This window comes from Mus pahari, chromosome 15 (genome assembly GCF_900095145.1).
Source record: "Mus pahari chromosome 15, PAHARI_EIJ_v1.1, whole genome shotgun sequence".
Taxonomy (NCBI): Eukaryota; Metazoa; Chordata; class Mammalia; order Rodentia; family Muridae; genus Mus; species Mus pahari.
This window is the reverse complement of record NC_034604.1, coordinates 57,860,359-57,868,350: the sequence shown is the minus strand read 5'-3', so window position 1 is coordinate 57,868,350 and position 7,992 is coordinate 57,860,359. Positions and strand designations below refer to the sequence as shown.

Below are 7,992 nucleotides of genomic sequence, written 5' to 3'. Positions count from 1 at the left end.
CTCTCCCTCTCCCTCTCCCTCTCCCTCTCCCTCTCCCTCCCCCTCTCTCACACACACATACACTCATGCATGCATGCAGGGGACCTTGCACATTATAAACAATCTCAAAATTTGTTTGATTTAATTGTCTTTAGATGTAAGAGTATAGTTAGAGCTGTGACATTCTAAGGCTGGATGACTTTGGTGGCATCTTTATCAACTCCCTCAATTTACAAATGATGGGACTGATATTCCCTGGGCTTATATCTGCATGTTTTACTCATCCACCTCAGATGCCAAGTAGAACCTCATTCTCCAGGGTTCTTCTCAGTCTGTCACACTATACAACTGGGTTAAAAATAATGAGTTTTCTTCCGAGATAATGATAATGATGTGGACAGAGGTGTGCTAGACTCGCAACAGTGTACATCCCAGTAAAATGCTGCTGAATTTTATACTTTAAAAACAATTAGTTTTATACTAGATGAATTTTACTGCAATAAAAAAATTCTTAGAAAAAGAATACAATGAGAAGTAATTATATCATAGCACATCACTAGTTGTGTAAGAATAAGTCCACTTGCACAGCGCTAACCCCTAAGGCCAATGTCATTAATTCAACCCCCCATATCATGGTGGTCTGCTGAGCAACACTGGGTAAATAGGCTCTATGTATTGGCTTTCATCTCTTCAGTTTTAAGACCAGGACTGCTGTTAGCACAGTGCTATAATGTCAGGGAATTATATTTAAGCCATCATTAACTCCTCCAGCCCACATTGATCTTTCCGTTCTCTGAAACTCCGGCACTTATAGCCTGCACTCGATCATTTAGAAATTAATTAGGTTCCATCTTGTACTGTTCTTTAATTGTTTGATGTAGGATAACCTTGCCTTGCAAAAAGACTGTAAGCACTTTGAAGTTACAGACTTGCTCTCATGCTTGCTTATTAATGCACTCATGCATTCCTTTATTCATGCATGTAATAAGTGACGGGGGGGGCACAATAATACAGAAGATGACCTGATAGCAAGGTACTTGTATGGGGTTGTGAGGAGGCAGTCAGTTTCAACGACAGCAATGTCTAACACCGTCAGACAGTCTCAGATGTCCTTGCATGTCCAGAACCTCATGTTCCTTCCTGATTTCAGTTTCCCCTTGCGTCACACAGCTTACTCTGATGGAAAACTGCCCTTTCCCCATAGTTCTTCTGGAGGTCAATAAGAAGCCCAAGGTCAGATTCCAGCTGTAGTGGGTGCCACGGAAAGAGAACTGGAGCATGTGTAAGTGCAGAAAGTAAGGAGATGAGAAATCACTTAGATTGGGCAGGGGTCCTTAGTAGAGCAGTAAAGGTTCTCTCCCATCTGTGAGGTCCAGTGATGACCATTTACAGGAGTCCTGTAAAACTCGATGTGATTGGTTGGTTGTTCATTTAATTTTTAAAGTTTTTTTTTAAGGGCTTTGTTTGTTTTATTATTGTTTTTGTTTGTGTGTTTGCTTTGTTTTTTGTTTTGTTTTGTTTTGTTTTGCCAAGAGTGTATGGAGCCAACTCCTCTATCCTTAATTCCCTGCTGTGAATAATATACTGTATGTAGAAGGCCACCTAGCAAGGCAGAGGGCTCTCCATGGGAACAAGTAGTGCTAGGCTGTACACTGTGATGGAAACTGAACTAGGAGCTAGTGAGACCCTCTAAACGTTCAGCCATCCTTCCTAGTATTGGTCTTGAAGGGAAAGAGTCAGCTGCTCACTGGGCAGGAAACACAGGAGAGAAAGGACTGGCAAGCATTCCTTGAGAACCTACTGGCCTGGGTCAGGAGGAAGATGAGTCATGCTCCCTATGCCCAAGCAGGGAGCACCTGACTCTTAGCCTACCTGGTCCCTGAGCAGGGTGACATTAAGCAAAAACAGGCCTGAACACCCAGCAATCCCCTGCCTGTTAACGCCCGCTTCTTTCCTCTTCAGATTCCTTCTCAAAGCCTTTTTCTCTATTTCACTCAGAGTGAGGGGTTTCACTTTGTTTTGTTTTCCGATCAAGGGACGGTTTTCAGGGAGGTACGCTTTCTGCAATAGTAGATATATGCTCAGATCATATGCCCACTCCCCAAAGGTTTAGCTAAAAAATAACCACGTAGTTCACAGCTTCTCATTCTCCCACAATTTTCTGGCTATTCACCGCTTCAGAAGTAGAGACCAGTTAATGGGTCTAGTGGGAATTTTAGTCATCTTCCTCCCTCTGTGTGCTGTCCTGGCTGTTGTACCTCCCAGGTACGTGCATAACTCGGGAGTTGGTTGTGGTGGACAGCGGGCGGGCGTGAGGAAAGTAACCCAGCACGTACTCGAAGGCTTTGCTTTCTTCTTTGTCAGCTTGCGACTGAACGATACCACGACGGCCATTTTACATCACAGCGTGTCAAAAATCAATAGGCCACAGCAGTGGTTGGCAGGTGGAAGATGGAGGAACAATTTAGGATGGGACGTGGAATTGGCTTGGACTTACCAGGCCAGGATTTTGTGTTTTAAATCTTTCTTTTCGTCTCGCTGTGCCTCTTTGTAATCCGGCACTCTGTGAGGACAAAGCCGTGTTCAGCTCGAGAGCCAAGATGGTTGAAGCCCAATGATGAGCAGACGAACGAGTGCGCATCTGGCATCTCTCAGGCGCTGCCCAAGCTGGAGTGAACTCAGATTGCAAGGCGCAGCTGCGGGGACTCAGCTTCACCGTGGCCCAGGAAATTGAAGTCGGTGGTGGTCGAAAAGCCATCGTGATTTTTGTGCCAGTTCTTCGCTGAAATCTTTCCAGAAAATCCAAGTCCGGCTAGTTAGTGAACTGCAGAAAAAGTTCAGTGGGAAGCGGGTAGTCTTCACTGCTGAGACGAGGATTCTGCCCAAGCCAACCCGAAAAGCCATGTGAAAAATAAGCAAAAGCGCCCCCCAGAAGCTTCACCCTGGCAGCCGTGCACGACGCCATCTTTGAAGACTTGGTCTTCCCAATTGAAAATTGTGGGTGAGAGGATCCGTGTGGAACTGGATGACAGCCGGCTCGTAAAAGTTCATTTAGACAAAGCACAGCAGAACAACGTGGAGCACAAGGTCAGAACTTTTTCTGGGGTGTACAAGAAGCTCACACGCAAAGATGTTAATTTGGGATTCCTGGAGTTTTAGTTGTAAAGACAAGGACTGAATAAAGTCATTCACAGCAAAAACAAAACAAACTCGGGCGTGGTGGCGCATGCCTTTAATCCCAGCACTCAGGAGGCAGAGGCAGGCGGATTTCTGATTTCGAGGCCAGCCTGGTCTACAAAGTGAGTTCCAGGATAGCCAGGGCTATACAGAGAAACCCTGTCTCGAAAAACTAAAACTAAAAATAAAAATAAAAGATAAAAAATAAAACCCTCATACAAACTTTATCATATTCCCACAACACAGTTAGACATGCTTTTCTACACATTTTCTACCTTCCCCCAGATGATGGTAAACTCCATGAGTGAAAAAGACCAGGGACAGGCAGATGAGTGGATGGCTAACTGCAGACAAAGGTGAGGGACTTGAGGACAACTTATGTCATGTTGAACAAAAAACGAAATTATTATTTTATTATTTCACATTTAGATGTACTCACTTGACAGTGCAAAGTACGCCAGAAAGAATGGAGTCGTATCTATACAAGACTCTAAACTATCAAAGCCATTAGTCACTCAGTCTGTCCTGGACTAATGGTTTTTGTGCTCATGCTGACTGAAATCACTTTGTGTTGTGTGATCTTCTATAGGCATTCTGTTTGGGTTTAGTAGACCCTGTCCTGCACAGGACTTTTCATGCTCAAAATGAAACTCTTGCTGTCAACAATTTATGGGGAACAACAACAACAACAACAACAACAACAACAACAAAAAACCTTGTAGGTGGAACTAGCCTGCTGAAGTGTAACCTGGGGAATGTCAAGGGGCCACTTGGATTCCATGCTTTTTCAGAGTACGTCACATCTGGCACAAAATGTGACAGTCAGCTATAATACCAGACCACCAAGATGAGTCTGCCTTGAAGGATGAAAGGTTCAAATATCAGCTCTTCTGGACTCTGCACACTGACAATAGCATCTGTCCTTTTCGTCCAAACCAAGCCACCTGCTGGCGCAGTTCCCAGGCCTTGGGCCTCACTCTGATAAACCACTTTCAGCATAGGCACAGTGCTTTTTCCGTCATCGGGCAGCTTCTAGCATGGGGCCGTCTGATGGGTTTGTAGTTCGCTTTTTTATTTGCTCTATTCTTTCTCTGGAAAGAAATATTACCGTCTCTATGTGATCACAGAGGAAGATTATTCATTGTGACCTTTTGTTCGCATCTTGTTTATAACCCAGCTCTTATGCTACCTCCATCAGCCTGTACTTCTCTCAGGGATAAGAATGGCAAGAGTGGAAGACATTTACCCATGGGGAATCATCTGCACAAAATCTAAAAGGCCCATTTGCCCTATGTTGGCCACAGGCTCTTGATCTTCACTTTGTAATTATTCCGGAGTTAAGTTTATGGCGCAGGCATATCTCCCAGGAACCAGCTCAGTCATGTGCCTTCCAACACTCCTCTCCCTGAAGAATAAAAGGCAACAGGTGCTGCAAGGACGTGCACTTTTTCCCTTCAGAGATGCTCAAAGCTTGCTTGTCCATCTAAGACCATGCAGTAGCTCAAAAATCTGTAGTCAGACATCAGTGGGTAGAGTTCAAGTCCAAAGGCTTTTACACTAGAGAAACAACCACAGATCTCCTGCTGACTGGACTTTCGCCACTTCCATTCAGGGTTCCATGCCAAGTCTCACCCTAGGATGACACGGGTGCATCACTCAGGTGCCAAGTGTTATACCCTCTGCTTGTTCAAGTCTCCTCCTTTAGCCTTTTGGCCCGAGATTTATTATTCTACAGCTACTGTGTTGAATTGCATTTGAAATCAATTAGCACAGGTACTCAAAGATGAATGCTTAGACTCTAAAGGAAGGTGATGAAAACATACCATTTAAATAGAAATCAATTTCCTTTCATGTATTTCTTCCTTGCTGCCGCCTCAAATTAATAGTTTTTAGATATTTGTGTGTAAAGGGGAGAATTCTTTTACATCAAATATTTCCATCACCCTCATGTGTCTCTGGACTGCACCATAGATGTAATCCTAGTTTTCAATATTACCAAAGAACTATCTCCATGGAAACCCCTGGTTATTAGAATAAATATGGCAGCTAAAAAACAACAGGGAAATGACTTTGGCTTCTTGCTTTTATCAATAGTAATTAGACAGTTTGGGAGGAAGCCAGCCATTCAGTCCCTACAATATCAAAAGTCATAGCTGCAGACAGCATTGTCTTTCTGATCCAGCTCATCTGTTCTCTGTCTTGGTCTTTATCAAAGACGTTGAGTGGAGCAATTAGACTTCTAATAAAGAGAGGCTGCCAAATAATAGAATAAAAGGCAATGTCTCTTGGAAGAATCAAATGCAGGCTTGAGTGTTAAATGTAGGTATCAGAACTACTATAAGAAGACGTGTAGGAACAGAACAGCAATGGAGTCCATGACTGAGCAATAGCTAAGTTAGAAATGAGTCAGTGTGGAACTTTTCTAAATCTTCCTCATTCCTCTTCTATTCCCACCCCCAAACCCCCACTCCTGTTGGATGCTGGAACATGCTGTTGAGTGTTTTGTCAGTTGGTGTCATCATTTTTACTCTAAAAATAAGGAAATAGACATAGAGAGATTAGGTCACTTTGGGTCAAGGTTAATTTTACATGACTGGTGCCCAGAGAGTTAGTTATACATTTTTTCTGGATGTGTCTATGGGTGCTTCTAAAGAACAACAACATTTGAGTCAGCAGATAAGATCAAAACAGAATGGGCATCATCCAGGCTTTTGAAAGACTCAGTAGTTGAGAAGTTTTAGCCAGAGAGAATACATTCTATGCTTGAGTGTTCAAACAAGCACATGATCTCCTCCTGCCTTCAGGCTGATAGATCTTTCAGCCATGGGTTTTATTGGTTCTCAAGACTTCGTGCTGTTTATTTTGTGACATTTCAGCCATCAAAATCACATGATCCATATACATATATGTAACTGGGTTTGTCTCTTTGGAGAATCCTAATGCGATTTATTTATTTTATGTATGTGAATACATTGTTGCTGTCTTCAGACACACCAAGCATCAGATCCCATAACAGATGATTGTGAGCCACCACGTGGTTGCTGTGAAATGAACTCAGGACCTCTGGAAGAGCAGTCAGTACTCTTAACTGCTGAGCCCTCTCTCCAGCCCTAGATGGACTCTTCTTTTTGCTTTAAAAATACACCTTAGAAGAAGGCATTTGTTGTAAGAAAAGGCAAGATTTTGGGCGAGTCTCGCCCATGCAGACTCCTCTGGAACATCTGGGATCTCAGGAATGTTTATTTCAGCACAATATCAAGGCAGTGAGAAGAATTGATTGCCCATTGCTAGGAAGATAATGGGTAGCATTCCGGGACCATTTAAATTTTTGCTTTATCCTTTGTATAGAGGAAGGATACTGATTTGTTTGAGTTAGTTTTATATTCTGACACTTTGATGAGGTTGTTTATCATTTGTAGGCATTCTCCGGTAGAATTTTTGGTGTCCCTTATGTATACTATCATATTATCCACAAATAGTGATACCTTGACTTCTTCCTTTTCAATTTGTATCCCTTTGACCTCCTTTTGTTCTGTAATTGCTCTAGCTAGAACTTCAAGTACTATATTGAAAAGAGAGGGAGAGAGTGGGCAGCCTTGTCTTGTCCCTGATTTTAGTGGGATTGCTTTAAGTTTCTCTCCATTTAATCTTATGTTGGCTGTTGGTTTGCTATATTATGTTTAGGTATGTGCCTTGAATTCCTGATCTCTCTAAGACTTTTAACATGAAGTGGTGTTATACTTTGTCAAAGGTTTTTTTTTTTTTTGCATCTAACAAGATGATCATGTGGGATTGCAACCCCATAAGAAGAACAACAGTATCAACTAGCTGGATCCCTCAGAGCTCCCAGGGACTAAGCCACCAACCAAAGAGCATACATGGGCCGGTCAGCTGTCCCCATGACATACGTAGCAGAGGACTGCCTTGTCTGGCCTCAGTGGTAGAGGATATGCTTGGTCTTGTGGAGGCTTGATGCCCCCAGAGAAGGAAGATGCTAAAGGGGTGAGGTAGGAGTTGGTGGTTGGGTGGGGGAGAACCCTCTTAGAGATGAAAGAGAGGGGAGATAGGGTGGGGGGCTCATGGAGGGGAAGGCATCAAGGAGGACAACATTTGAAATGTAAATAGTATAATTAATTTAAAAAACTGTTTTAGATTAATATTTATTTATGTTATGTGCACCAGTGTTTTGCATGCATGAATGTAGTGTACCACATGTGTGTATGTACCAAGAAGTCATAAGAAGGAATATTGAGTTCCCCAGAACTAGAGTTAGGGATGCCTGTAAACCATCATGTGGGTGCTGGGAACTGAACTCAGGTGTTCCAAAAGAGCAACAAATGCTCTTAACCTCTGAGCTGTCTCTCCAGCCCCTTGGGAGCCATTTTAAGCTGGCCTCTGCTCACCATGTATAGGACTGACATGGCCTCACCCCATTGAGAAGTACAGAGGAAATACAAGGCTTTTAACAGCAGAGGCAACAGCTTCTTGGTGAAACATCTAGACCCGAACATGGCCTGGGTGTACCAGCTCTCCCTGGGAGTGAGTACTGTCTTTCTAAGTAAGCATCCTTCAAGACTAAGGTTGCAGCTCCTATGAGTCTCCAGGTCTTCACCTTTTATTTTATTAAGTTCATCAAAGGAAAAACTGTATTGAGATTTTTAGTAGAATGGACAGGTGCTCTAAGAATTGAATCTATCGAAGTATAAAGCTAAGCCCCAAGCCAGCGGAGACTGAGGTTAGTAGGATTGCCCATGTTCAGCAATGTCGTGAAATTCTGTCCCTCAGACTGCACTGAAGACAGAGTGAGCAGGAATATTTCTAAAGTCACTGAGGATT

General features: G+C 43.1%; 1 pseudogene; it reads left to right on the top strand.

Annotated features, from left to right (window-relative positions):
- Positions 1 to 3,138, top strand: part of LOC110332963 — a 9,605-nt pseudogene extending 6,467 nt beyond the window's left edge.
- The last annotated feature ends 4,854 nt before the right edge of the window (positions 3,139 to 7,992 follow it).